The following is a 14458-nucleotide window of genomic DNA, read 5'->3' on the forward strand; positions in this document are numbered from 1 at the left end:
GCAAAATTATAGCTGACCTAATGAAGGGCCAAGTCTTCTTCAGAGCCCCAGAAATACATTGAAAATTGTAACAATAAAATACTGAACCAAGCTCACATAAATGGAGAAGTTAAAGATATCGCAAATCTAAAAACTAATCCCATCCAAGGGTGGTAAGCAACAGGATATACCCCAAATCAAGGGTGTAGTTTCTAGAAGTGGAAAAAAAAAAAAAAGAAGCAGCTTGTCTCAATATAAAATACATGGTAACTAAATGAACCCAAAAAAGGAAATTCTAAAGGAGAATACACAGAAAATTTCTAAAAGGAAAAGATTTGCTTTGTGCAATTAAATAAGATCCCCAAATGTGAGGTTAAACGTCATGTTTCAAAATTTAGAATAATTCTTACTCTAAAAGATTTATTCATTTTTTGTTGTATATGAGTGTCATGTTTGCATGTATGTCTGTGAACTACTTGCATACAGTGCTCTTGGACACTGGACTGTTCCAAGAATATTAATGCCTATTCTTTACCAACTTATTTCATGTATAAAGTTAGATAGACTGAGATAAAGCATTTGGGACTTCTTAGAAAATTAGGAAATTGATTCTGAACTGGAACTGGTATAAATTTAAATAAAGTGGACAGAAAGTTCAAAGATATTAAAATATCTAAATTGTATGTAATAACTATTCTCACTAATAATAAGAGATATAAAATCAGAGCAGTAATCAGGAATCTGGAAGAGCTAACTAGTCAACCCTGTGATTGCTATGCAAATAACTTCTCCATGAGCGTCAAAGTCTTAGAAAGTGAGAAGTTTATAATAAGTCCTGGAACTTACGCACGCACTCGCAAAGAAGCAGACTGCCCATTGCCAACTGAATCATAAGAATAGGTAACTGTCCCTGAGGTGATATAGTGGGGCATCTTTCGGGTATATGCCCAGGAGTGGTATTAACTGGGTCTCCGAGTAAAACTAGTTCCAGTTTTCTGAGTAAGAACCACCATTTGATTTCCAAAGTGTTTGAACAAGTTTGCCACCAGCAGTAGAGGAGTGTTCCTCTTGCTCAACCTACCCACCAGCATGTGCTGTTACTGGAGTTTTTTATCTTAGCCATTCTGAGTATAAGAATCTCAGGGTGTTTTGATTTGCATTTCCCTAATGACTAAGGACATTGAACATTTCTTTAAGTGCTTTTCGGCCATTTGAGAGTCCTCTGTTGAGAATTCTCTGTCTAGCTCTGTACCTCAGTATATATTCAGTTATAAGTGGATATTATCCATAAAGTCCAGGATAATCATGCTACAATCCACAGACCTAAAGAAACAGGGTAACAAGGAGTACATAAGGGAGGATGTACTAAGCTCACTCAGAGGGGGAAACTAAATAGTCATAGGAGGTGGATGGAAAGAGGGAACTGGGTAGGAACGGGAGGGAGGAGAGGAATGGGGGTGGCCATCAGGTGCAGGGAGAGAAAGTAGGGAGAGGGCTAGGGGTGAAAATGGAAATTTGTGGGGGACATCTCTGGGACTTGCTGGAGACCTCGAATAGAGGATCATACTGGGAGTCTCTGAAAGTGAACCTAGCTAAGATTCCTACCCAAGGAAGATGTAGAGACTGAAGTGGCCACTTCCTTTAGCAAGGCACGGCTTCCAGAAAAGGAAGGGGACATTAATCCTCTCACAAAACCTTCAATCCAAAATTTGCCTTGCCTACAAGATATACAGGGATCAAGAGGGCTGAGACAAAGGAAACAGCCCTAACAGTTACTGCCCTAACTTGAGACACATCCCATATGAGAAAGCCGACCGCTGGCACTATTAATGATAATGTTATAATTTCAGACAGAAACTTAGTATAACTGTCTCTTGAGAGGCTTCATCTAGCAGCAGATGGAGGCAGATGCAGAGACCCACAGCTAAACATAAGGTGGAGCTCAGTGGAAGAGTGAGCGATAGAATTGAGTAAGCTGGATGGGTCAAGGACACCACAAGAGGATCTACCCTGTCAACTATCCTGAACCTATAGGAGTCTCCAGAGACTGGGCCACAAACCAGGGAGCATACAGGGCCTGGACCTAGGCCTAGTGCACATTTGTTGCAAATCTGAAGCTTGGTCTTCATGTGGGACCCCTAACAAGTAGAGTGGGGGCTGTCTCAGTCTCTCTTCCCTGTCACTGGATCCCTACCCCCTACCCGGACTGCCTGGTTGAGCCTCAGTGGAGAGGATATGCCTACACTAGTTGGGACTAGAGGTCTCAAAGTGGGATTGTTCCCAAGGGAGGTTCCCCCTTCTCTGAGGAGTAGGATAGGGGATAAGGAAGAGGGATTCATAAGGGTGGGACTGGGAGGAGAGGAGGGAGGCGCTGTAATTGGGATATAAAGTAAATAAAAAAATAAATTATCAAAAAATTACTAGGATAGGCATTGGATTAATCCAGTGACTAGGAACAAATCAGCAAGGTGTTGCTGCAGTGTGAATTTCTTGTTTTTACTGGACCTGACATCATCAGAATGTTAAAACAAACAAACACACAAAACAACAACAAAAACACCTCTTTTGTTTGGAGGGTTTCATCTAAGTCTCATCACTACACTCTTTCTCTGCATCCTACTCAGCCAAGTTGAGGAATACCCTGCTAGCTATTGCCACCTGTAGAAGTCTGATTTAGAAGAGAGATGGAGAAAGGATTTTCTTTCAGAATCACTCCTGTAATGATGATAATGAACTGCAGAGACAGATGCAGACTACAGAGGGAATGCTGGCAGAGTTCCAAAACGTAGCATCCCATACCCACAGCAGTGAACTGAGGCCCATGCAAATTGCTGTGACAAATAGTCCCCATGGGCCATCCAGGACTGTAATTAGAATATTGGTCCTTGCTGGGTAACTATTTGCTATCCTCACTCCACGACCCAGCCCTTTCCCCTCTCTCCTTAGACTCCTCCTTTTCGAAACTCCCTGTCCCACCACTGCAAGATGAGAATAGGACCAGCGCTTTGTCAATCACAAAGAGCCTGTGCTAGAACTGACAATTGTGACACTTGACCCTGCAATTGATGGCAACTTCCTTTTTACTACAGACCTGATTAGCTCTAGTATCAAGGGTTCAAGTGCCCCATGACTTCTTCCATATAATCTCCATGTACAGCATACAGTTCAAGTCCCTTCTCTTTATGATATTTTCTCTGATTTAAAAAGCCCATGATTTTTCATCCTTACTGGAGAAATTAGGAGGGGAGTGGAATGGATGTAGCGAGAGAGTACTGTGAGAGATGACGAATTGGGGGAACTTGGGGAGTTATATAGAAACCTAGTGCAGTAGAAACTACCTGGAATCAATAAGAGTGAACCTAACCTAGTGAACTCTCCAAATAATGAGGGATACAGAGGCTCCAAGCAGTGGAACTGAAGACACCAACCCAGCCACAAAACCTTCAACCCACCATCTGGACTGCCTGCAAAATGTACTCCAGTAATGATGGTGCAGAACTTGTTGGAGTGGCCAAACAATGCATGGCCATGCCATTCCATGAGAGGGAGCCCACACCGGACACTACTTGGATAGCCAATAATCCGAGGCAGAACAGCCCAGAGACCCAGGATAAATTGAAACACAATTGGCAAATAAATAAATAAAAATTAAAAAGTCAGTGAAATTATTTTTAATGATACTCTTTTATACGCATAGCCTATTGTCATCAGAGAAGCTTCATCCAGCAACTGATGGAGGCAGATGCATAGACCCACACAGCCAAACACTACATAGAGCCAGGGAAACCCCTCAGAAGAGGAGAATGAAGGATTGTAGAACCCAGAGGGGTCAAGGACCATGAGAACACACCCCAGAGAATTAACTAAGCAGGGTTCATAGGGATTCACAGCTGAAGTAACTAATACAGATCCGATATAGGTCTGAGCTAGATCCTTTGCATATATGTTATAATTGCGTAGCTTGGTGTTCTTGTGAGACTCTGAACAATGGCAATAGAGGGAGTCTCTGATGCTTTCGTCTGTACTTTTTCTCCCTCTAGGTTATCTTGTCCAGCCTTGATATAAGGGTTGTGCCTAGCTTTATGGTTCGGTTGAAATCCCTAAGAGGTTTGTTTGTTTGTTTGTTTGTTTGTTTGCTTGTTTGTTTTTAAAGGGAAATAGAGAAGTAGTAGATCTTGGGGAGAGGGAAGCATGGGTGGGTGCAACTATGAGGAATGGACAGAAGAGAAACTGCAGCTGTGATGTAATGTATAAGACAAGAATTATAGCAGCCTTATTTATAATAGCCAGAAGCTGGAAAGAACCCAGATGCCCCTCAACAGAGGAATGGATACAGAAAATGTGGTACATTTACACAATGGAATACTACTCAGCTATTAAAAAGAATAAATTTATGAAATTCCTAGGCAAATGGATGGACCTGGAGGGCATCATCCTGAGTGAAGTAACCCAATCACAAAAGAACTCACACAATATGTACTCACTGATAAGTGGATATTAGCCCAGAAACTTAGGATACCCAAGATATAAGATACAATTTGCTAAACGCATGAAACTCAACAAAAACAAAGACCAAAGTGTGGACACTTTGCCCCTTCTTAGAATTAGGAACAAAACACCCATGGAAGGAGTTACAGAGACAAAGTTTGGAGCTGTGATGAAAGGATGAACCATCTAGAGACTGCCATATCCGGGGATCCATCCCATAATCAGCTTCCAAACACTGACACCATTGCATACACTAACAAGATTTTGCTGAAAGGACCCAGATATAGCTGTCTCTTGTGAGACTATGCCGGGGCCTAGCAAACACAGAAGTGGATGCTCACAGTCAGCTATTGAATGGATCACAGGGCCCCCAATGGAGGAGCTAGAGAAAGCACCCAAGGAACTAAAGGGAACTGCAACCCTATAGGTGGAACAACAATATGAACTAACCAGTACCCCGAAGCTCTTGTCTCTAGCTGCATATGTATCAAAAGATGGCCTAGTCGGCCATCACTGGAAAGAGAGGCCCATTGGACTTGCAAACTTTATATGCCCCAGTACAGGGGAATGCCAGGGCCAAAAAGGGGAGTGGGGGGGGGTGGGTATGGAGGACTTTTGGGATAGCATTGGAAATGTAAATGAGGAAAATACCTAATAAAAATATTTTAAAAAGAATTTAATAAAAGACCATGATTTTTTATTAAGCACTTAGAAATTTAGAAGACAATTCAATTATATGCAACATGCATTTTATCATTTAATTAATTATATATCTGTAATTTTTTTTGCTTGTCTGTAGATACTTAAGTTATCTCTAGGTACACGCATTATGTTGGAAATCCTCAAAGTCAGGGTTACCTACTAGATTTGTGTTGTAAACCTCACCAGCATCCTCTCTATCTTTGGCTGTGCAACCAACCATCATACAGTGTGTTATTATCTTCACGACATCGTTGCTAATAAACCTAGACAATTTGGACTGTTATCTGTGAAGAATCCTAGCTAACACGTGAATGTACATCAGTTGCAGTTTTCAAAAGGTTTATACTACCATTTTTGTTTAAACAAATGTTGTTCAAATTCCAACAAGAACACTTGAGTGAAACAATGTGCATTCAGCATTAGTTGAGCACCTCCTAAAGCCCTGAGACTATACTGGGTGGGTAATTATGATTCCATGTTCTATTTCTATGATGGAGGTGTTGACACTTCTTACATCATGGTAATGGAACAGTTGCGGAAGGGTATGGGTAATGCTAAAGAGGACTAAGGAGATGCTAAGAAACATGTAATGAAAATGCCAAATGTTCATCAAATGGGTAAATTTTAGCAAAAGGAAAAACAGCAACTAGTTATTCCCTGCAATTTCTATATTAGTCCATCAGTGAGAGAAAGGAAATGAAAATCCCCAAGCAGAGTTTATTAATGAACATATTTTGATGAAGAGGTGAAAAAAATGACAAAAGAGTTTGGAGCTTAGACAATGTGTAAGCAATTCAATGAGCCTTATATCCTCAAAAAATATTTTAATACCTCAAAATGACTATATGTTGGCTATAGAGCATAATTTATCAAAAAGAACTTTGGCTTTTGTCCAGAGGGGCTTTGTCCTCTTGAAAAATAAGACCTACTTCCATAACCTTACCCACCCCCTATTACCAATCTACCTAGACCATATTCTAGTCATGTTCCACTGCATGTTAAAATAGAGGCCAGCTAGTCTCCTTCTTGCTGTGGTTGGTGATTACAGATGTTGTACTATTAGACTGAAGATGCCTTCTCACCACAAGGCAGAGTTGTAAACAGAACAAGGCCATTCTATGCATCATGCATTTGAGACAGATAGCTAACACACAAAATGGTAATATCAAAATAGCAGAGGCTTCAAAAATCAAGATTTCTGATAACATAAGAAAGAAGCTAGCATCAAAACACTTGCCTAAACCATGCACCAATAATCAAGTCACTTCAAACAGAGCTCATTCTTCAGTGCCCACAGCTCACTGCATTGCCTGTGTCTCTCATACTAAGCTTAGTTTCACTGGCAGTTACTGCTGGACGTTGAAATATGTTCTGTTATATGTAATGAGCATCACAATGATTCTACATGCCTAAAGGCATTTTAGGTTGTAGCGTCAATGAGCAATTATAATTCAGTTTGTCTTGAAAGACTGTTTTTGGCATCAGTCTATAAGTGTCAAGTGGAAAAGGCCAAGAAAGTCTGGTCTGCTCTCCATCGCATGCCACGTTTTCTCCAGTTTTGAACACAGTGAGTTCTAAATGCATGCTGGATAAACAAATGATTTTCAGTTCAACAGATAATGTGTTCTTATTGATTTATTTGAGATTTTATTCCTGACCAGGGTTTCTAAAATAAAATACTACCATCATAGCCTCTTTATCAGGCAATATATTAGGGTTGCAGTTTTTGCTGTTCCCTCATAACCATGATGAAGAATTAATATCTATAAATGAGAATTTGACCTTACTTAGAGATAAAGTGTTTACAGGGAATCATTAAAATGACTAACAACCTTATAAACAAAAAGATGGATTTAGAAACACACACATGGGCAGAGAACAATGAGAAGAAAGAAGCAGAGAGAGCAGGGTGATGCTTCTATATGCCAAGAATCTCTAAGATATCCATCAGATGCCACAGCAGGGATAAGAGACAGTGTCTTCCACACAGCCCTCAAAAAGATACTTCCCACAGATCTATTTCTATGCCTGATAGTGCTGACTCACAAAACAGGGTAAGCCTCCTACTAAGAAGACCTTGTCATTGGGACTTTTTTCACTCTACTCTGAGGTCTGGTACATCAAGGTGCTAAGGAATTCCTGAGTCATGTATGCCTTGTGTTTATGTTCAGTGTTCATGTACATGATGATGCTGTGCAACTTAGAGATGATAAACCACAAAACAAGCCTGGTTCTCAATGTTATGTCTACTGATTAAAATACACAATGCATACCACACAGCTAAGGAGACTAGATAATTTCAATAAAACCTTTCAAAATTGTATTAGTGGTTTTTCTCAAATATTTATTAATTTTTCTGGCCCTCAACGTGTAGATTAATTTTGGTCATTTATGCCACCTTGAGTTATTTAGCAGCAATTTAGAACTATTAGCATGTGGTCTTTGCCAATAGATAAAATGTCTGATGGCAAATTGGTTAAAAAATAAATATTTCTAACCATTAATTAAATAATATTTTTGAATACTCAGCTAATTTCCTTCCCACTATCAACTTTATCAATTTGAAGACTGATTAAATTTTATTTTTTCAGCTGATTATTACTTCTCAAATTACTTAACTATGCTTCGGTAGTTCTCTAAAATCTCAACAACTACCATAAAACATCCTTCCTTTACAGATATTCGACAACGCTGAAGACGTGATTAATGTTATGTGTAAAGGCAGCGTTGGGATTTTAACTATCATTTTAGCATCAGGGTGTGAACAAATGCTGAACCATAATTACCAGGATCATTTTCATTAATCACAGGAACTACTTTACCAGTCACCCCAAGTATAACAATTCAAGGCTGAAAAGCGCTTTTTGCTATTTCAAGTAATTACTATACAAAGGTCAAGCATGGCTCAGTGGTTTATCACAGACAGTGGAGATGATAAAGTTCTTCTTCGTACTTTATCTTCACTCAAGGAAAACAAACATTATCAGCCAAATTTTTAAGTTACTAAATGAGGACTAGAAACAGTTCTGTTTTGTGATTTTTGTGCTTCTGCCATTTGGTAGACTAAAAATCTGCATCTAAGTGTATTGGCACCTACAAGAATAAAGACACCATAAACGGACACTGTAGTCAATTGCAAAACGCTGGTTTTTCAAATCAAGTTAAATGGTTCTAGGTGAAACCTAAAGTGTTAGTTTTCCCAAATTTGACAAGTCTGGTATGACAAAAGGAAACTAAAAATTGGTATAAAATCTTGTGCCTCTTAGTTAAGTGAATGACATGTAAATTATAACTAAGCTCTGGAAATCATGAATCTATTATTATATAGTCAAAATCTCAGGCATAGTCTTGCAGTCCTGCGAACAGGATGAAGATTCAGTGATTCTGTGAGCTAAAGAAAAAATGATCATCATCTGAGGTGACTGCTTGATGCGTTTCTGGAAAATGAGCAACTTGGAGCATCAGTAGCAATGATTACCAGCCTTGTAAGAGGGAATCTTGGAAGACAAGGATGTTCACACTGGCTACTGGGCTCTTCGTCTTGAGAAGGCCATGTTGCATTCACTGTAAGGCAGACACACGCACAAAGTGATGACTCAGGCCACCAAAAGAATGGAGACATCTGCAAGCAAGCATGGGTGCTGCCCCTAAAGTAAGGACCCTTTGAAGATGGCTTCAACATTCTGAAACTCGTGACTCTGGAATGGTTGCTATGACCCTATGCTATCTAAGGCTATCAAGATTCATCTGGAGTCTATCCATACTAGCAAATGAGAGCTCTCGTATAACACTTGCTTTGAAAGGAACTTTTATCTATTTGGGGGAAAATAATATACAGCAGCATTTTCAGAATGAGCAAAGGTGGAAAAATAAAAAGTTCAGCTAAAATGTTTAAACCATTGTGGGAATAGGCCACTTTAATATGCTTTTCAATTCTGAGTACATCGGCAGTGCTCAAAACACATTACAGAAGCAATAACATGATAATGGAGTTGGGAATCCTGTAAAGGTTATATAGAATTCAATTTATAAATCAAAATGCCTAAAAATCAAAGTTGGGCCAACTGGCTAAAGGTATTGGAGTTTTCACTGCACTGAATAAGAGAAGGACCCTATACCCACGAAAATAAACAGTGGCTGAAGTGCCCTGGGCCTAATTTTAAACTATTTAGGGTCTCTTACGTACTTTTCTCCACTTTATGGGTTTTTTTTCCTGAAATTTTTATTAAAATTTGAGCTTAGAGGCTAGAAAGTCTGTATGCTTGATGAACGTTAAATATTTTAATGTGACCATTGAGAAAATGTGATGGTCCAGAGATGTCCAAAGCCAATCAACCACAAATAAACATTCATCAAGTCATATGATTCCACGTGCTTGTCAATAAAGGAATTAACCAAAATAAAGAGTAAATCAATGTAATATTCAACAGTTCACATATGTTAACTTATTTTAAATCTTTTAAATATTTACTTGCATGCAAAGCTAACATTACCTGTAACAGTGCTAGCTCTAGGAGTTGCTGGGAACCAACTCTGTATACTGTGGTCGCTTGACGAAGGAAATGTTCTAGAAAGAATATTTTAAATAACATTTTCCATTTCTTTCCATTATAAAACTAGTTTCATGTATCTTCAAAGAACAGAGAAAAGATATAATAAATAATGAAAACGAAAATTCAGGAGACAAAAGCAAAAGAAAGCAAACTGATATCATAGAAGCAACATTTCTATATTTTAGCAAAATTACTCTCAACAACTTTCAAACATACACAAGCATATATGAAGAAGTTTATCTTAATTTTTATATGTTTTTAATCAATATGTCAAAAAATTCTTTGTTAGTTGAGTCAGATATACAATATCTCTTTCAAAGTAATAGTGGATTGCTAAAATTAACACAATATTTACACATATTTGTGGGTTGCATTATGCTAGTTTGATACTTGTGATATGTTTAATTATGAAATCTGTATAATTAACATATGAAAAATTTGAAGTGTAAAATTTTCAATTTTAAATCTGACTTTAAAAATATCATTCCGGGTAAAGGACACTAAACTACTAGTTGGACAGGACAAGGGTTATTTCATTTGGTAAACAAATCGTATCTTTTCCCAATTTCTATGAATGGTTATAAAAACAAGAAATGAGGTCAAAGAGACAAAAGGACAAGATTCCAGGACAAAAGTCAGTTCTTCAACCTTACCTAGGGTGTCCTAGTTGCCCAGGAGTGTGTGTGTGTGTGTGTGTGTGTGTGTGTGTGTGTGTGTGTGTGTACATATACGTATACATATACATATACATATACATGTACATGTACATATCAAAATGAAGATATGCCAATAGAGGAAAATTCAAGAAAATACTGACAATATTTCTGAAATATACTTGCTCATGGCAGAAAAACTTCCCTTCATATTCCTAAATGTATGCAACTGGGAAAATTTGATTTCCAAATTTGTATGTGATTATAATATAATAAACATAATATCACTGGCTGTTACCGTTTCCTTTCTGTTACACTGGCAAACACCATGACTGAAAGCAAGTGGGAGGAAGGTTATGTGGCTTATAATGCCAGCTCATCCACTGAGGTAAGTCAGGGCAGGAACTTGAAAGCAAAAAACATAGGAAACATTGCTTGCTACCTCGCTTACATATTGCCTTATATTCAGCTAGCTTTCTTAACCACCTGCCCGGGGAATGCTTCTGCTCACTACAGACTGAGCCCTCCCAGATCGAGTAACAGCTAAGACAGTCCTTTACAGGCATGCCCATACATCACTCTGGTATAGGAAATTCCTCAGCTGAAATTTCTTTCTCGGGTGACTCTGGGCTGTGCCAAGTTAACAGTTAAAGCTAACTAGAACACTGGCATGACTCATAATTTGAATAAACAAAATGCTAAAGTAGGATACATAACTATTTACCAATCCTACTTGCATTCATTTTATGCTTGTTTGTAAATTGTATTGTTTTCTAGGATGACAGGTGTAGCTAGTCACACAAACAACCTGAGAAATGGTGAATGTCTCTGGAATGTGCACACTGGCCTCCAGCATCCTCTGCCTGTGATTTTCCTTTTAAAGACTCAGTAACTTTACCAGCAAGATGAGGGGACAGTGTTTATTGTCATCCCATTATCCTCATTAAGAAACAAAGATGAGAAACACACACCTAGAAAATCATAGCCATTCAAGTTTTAATTTCAGAAATGTGAGAATGGTTTAATTTCCTCACTAAACTGAATACTAGTGGTTTAATTTGGTAATAAGACATAATTGAAAAATTATAGTTAAAAATCAGTATAGTTCAGACATATTAAGTAAACAAATTTTACTGTATTTAATAATTTTCTCTTTCCAACATGTTTTCATACTTACCTGAAAAGAGAACTTTAAGTTTAACATTTTAAATTACCTTGACTCTTGACTTGAAGACACAGTATCTCAGGGTTAAAGAAATAACCTCTAGAATGTGTGTCTTACAAGTCAAACTAAAAACTCCCAAGTGTTACAGTAAGTCAAGTTCTAAAATACATCTAATACCCAACAGTGCTCAGAAGATAAATTTCATGCATATAGGATGCTAATAAGATACATAGCAAAGTCCATGGAAAGTGGTGAATCAAGACATTTTGAAAGTGAAATGCAAGAGAGTAGGCTGTGCTGGAGACCCAGATTATATCTGGCATGATGTTCTGTACATTTGAATCACTTAAATATTTATTGCCCTAAATGTATGTATGTATGTATGAGTAAAGGAGACTAAGACCTGAGTTCCCCTCTCTAGATAAGAAAAGTCCACGTGAAAGTCATTCTGAGAAATTGCTCTCTCCTACCAAAGCATCTTGATTATACCCAGAAAGCAGCATCCAAAACTCACAACACAACAACCAAACACCTTGCTCTCCTGGGAACCTGGCTCGGATGTTTTAGAAAGACATGTTAGAATGCTGCTCTAGACCTTCATCAGAGTAGCGCTCTTCTGATGGCAATCGCCACAGAGACCAGTCAACTGTTCTAACTGTGGGAAACTGTAAACTGAGGTGACAAACCTGCTAGCTCAGGGAGGGAACTTGATTGTCTGTGCTACAGCAATAATCTATTTACAAGCCTGATCCTACAACTAAACTGCTAGCTCAGTAGAAATCTCTTTCTACTGAACTAGTCCACCTTACTCTTAAGCACCTCCAAACCTGAGAGGGCTCCTTAGCTCTCTTTCCTAGAATCCAGTTTTGCCTGTGTCCTGCCAGCTGCTTCCCTGTAGTTCTTGTAAGCCCAAAGAGAAAAATCCCTATCTCTTACCCAACGCTCCTTCTATAAAGCTCTTCCAAGCAGACAAAGAGAAAGATCTATCAAAGGTCTAATTGCTTTTTTATAAAAGAAGTCTCTAGCTCCTCTTCTATGCCCTTGGCATTCATGTCACCGGCATTGTGGTGGGGTTCCAAACCAGTTCATCTGACATTGCATCTGACAAAGGCAATTTCTATTTAAGCTTGCATATTTTATTGACAGTTAGACTTTCTATGTACAATAATCAAATCTCCTGTAACACATTCCTATACAGAGCAGTGATCACATGCACAGAAACATACCTGCAAGGCTCAGCAAAATCAAGGAAGAGGGAACAGAAAACCTGTAAGGACAAGAGATGGAGGAGAGGTGTGAGACACTCACTTCTGGACATGGCATGGCCATTGTGCTCATGAACTCCATGAAGCTGTGGTTACCTGCAGAAGCCCTATGCAAGATGGGTTCCATCACCATTTCATCAGCCACAGGAAAGGTCTCACGAGGCACCACCCTCACTGAAAGACTGTGGGTAGAAATACAAAAGTAAACAACTACTTGGATAGGAGACTCAGACCAGTATAAGTGGTCAGAAGTTCCTGAAGATATGGTACCTGAAAACTGAGAAGAGAACTCACAGGTGTAGGTTTTGGTTTTATGAGTGTACACCTCTGTTGGGTGGGCTTTGTAGTGATGCAGTTGATTTTGAGTTATCATGCTTTTCATGAGTAATCCTTCATCCATATATCTTTAGCAAGCCTCATAAAACTAATTGGCGCACTAAATGGAATACTGGTGAAGTCATTACATTGGCTTTTGATAGGTTTCATTTCTGGAGTGAATAGGCATGTGTGATGTGTCTCCCCAGGAAAAGTCTCTAACAGTATCTTTCATGATGTGTTAAATTGGTTTTCTCAGTAGCTAAAGCCATCAATCATCATGGCACACTATCCAAAACATGACTTGTTAGTTTGTTTGTTTGTTTGTTGAGACAGGGTTTTGCTGTGTAGTCCTGGCTGTCCTGGAACTCACTCTGTAGACCCGGCTGGCCTCGAACTCAGAAACTCACCTGCCTCTGCCTCCCAAGTGCTGGAATTAAAGGTGTGTGCCACCACCGCCCGACTCTAGAACATGACTTTATTGCACTAAATGGACAAGCTGCAAACTCAGAAAACTCAGAAAAACTTCTAACTACAAAGACTACTGGAATTTCAACATTTTTCTTTTTCAACCTAATGCACCATCTTTCCTTCTGCAAAGGGACACATATTTCAGTTTGACTTTTCTTGTGTATGACACTATAAACTTATAATTTTCAGAACATGATTTATAATAATTTTGAATTTGTGCTTTTGTGTGTGTGTGTGTACTCTTTAGAACTATCCTATTTCTAAAACGAAAATATTAGCTACGCCAAAAATATTCATTTCAAAAGAAGGAAATACAGTTTTATTTTTATTGAAATTACCTAGAAGTATAGCATTTTTCTCACACTGATTCCCTGCTTAGTGTACCAGAATTCAAAATCTGGGCCACATACCTTTCAGACTTGATTTCTGCCGTTTTAGATTTTGCTGTCTCTGCTATTGCCTCTCCTTTCATGGACCACTTCCAGGTTTGTTTTGATACCATCAACTCACAGCTCATCCTTTGACCTGAAAGATCCTTCATCTTCTTCTCTCACATCTAGAGACGATACCTTGCACAAGGTCATGCAGCCAGCTAAGAACAACCTCTGATTTAAATTCAGCATTCTTCCTGGAAAACAGTCCAAGTTTTAGATGTGATAGGATTAAATTTATTCCCATCATTTTAGGCTCTTCCTTTTAAAGGACATATTTACATGAAATATATAGAACCATATTAATTGAGATAATCTCCGTCAAGGTAGACTTAGACCAGTTAGATATGGAAATGTGGATAAGGAAGAATTTAGAATCTGCTGAAAATTTATATTTTGAATAACTTACTAAAATTTCCATCAGTATCAATAGAAG

At 38.5% G+C, this 14458-nt stretch overlaps 1 long non-coding RNA gene across 1 annotated transcript; it reads right to left on the bottom strand.

Moving 5' to 3' along the window:
• Positions 1 to 9659: 9659 nt before the first annotated feature.
• Positions 9660 to 14216, bottom strand: Gm42315. Its single transcript, XR_001784263.2, has 4 exons — positions 14002 to 14216; positions 12902 to 12987; positions 12767 to 12807; positions 9660 to 9736 (listed from the first exon to the last, which is right to left on the bottom strand). It is a non-coding gene; the product is annotated as a predicted gene, 42315 (long non-coding RNA).
• Positions 14217 to 14458: the final 242 nt, after the last annotated feature.

Source organism: Mus musculus, chromosome 4 (assembly GCF_000001635.26).
Source record: "Mus musculus strain C57BL/6J chromosome 4, GRCm38.p6 C57BL/6J".
Taxonomy (NCBI): Eukaryota; Metazoa; Chordata; class Mammalia; order Rodentia; family Muridae; genus Mus; species Mus musculus.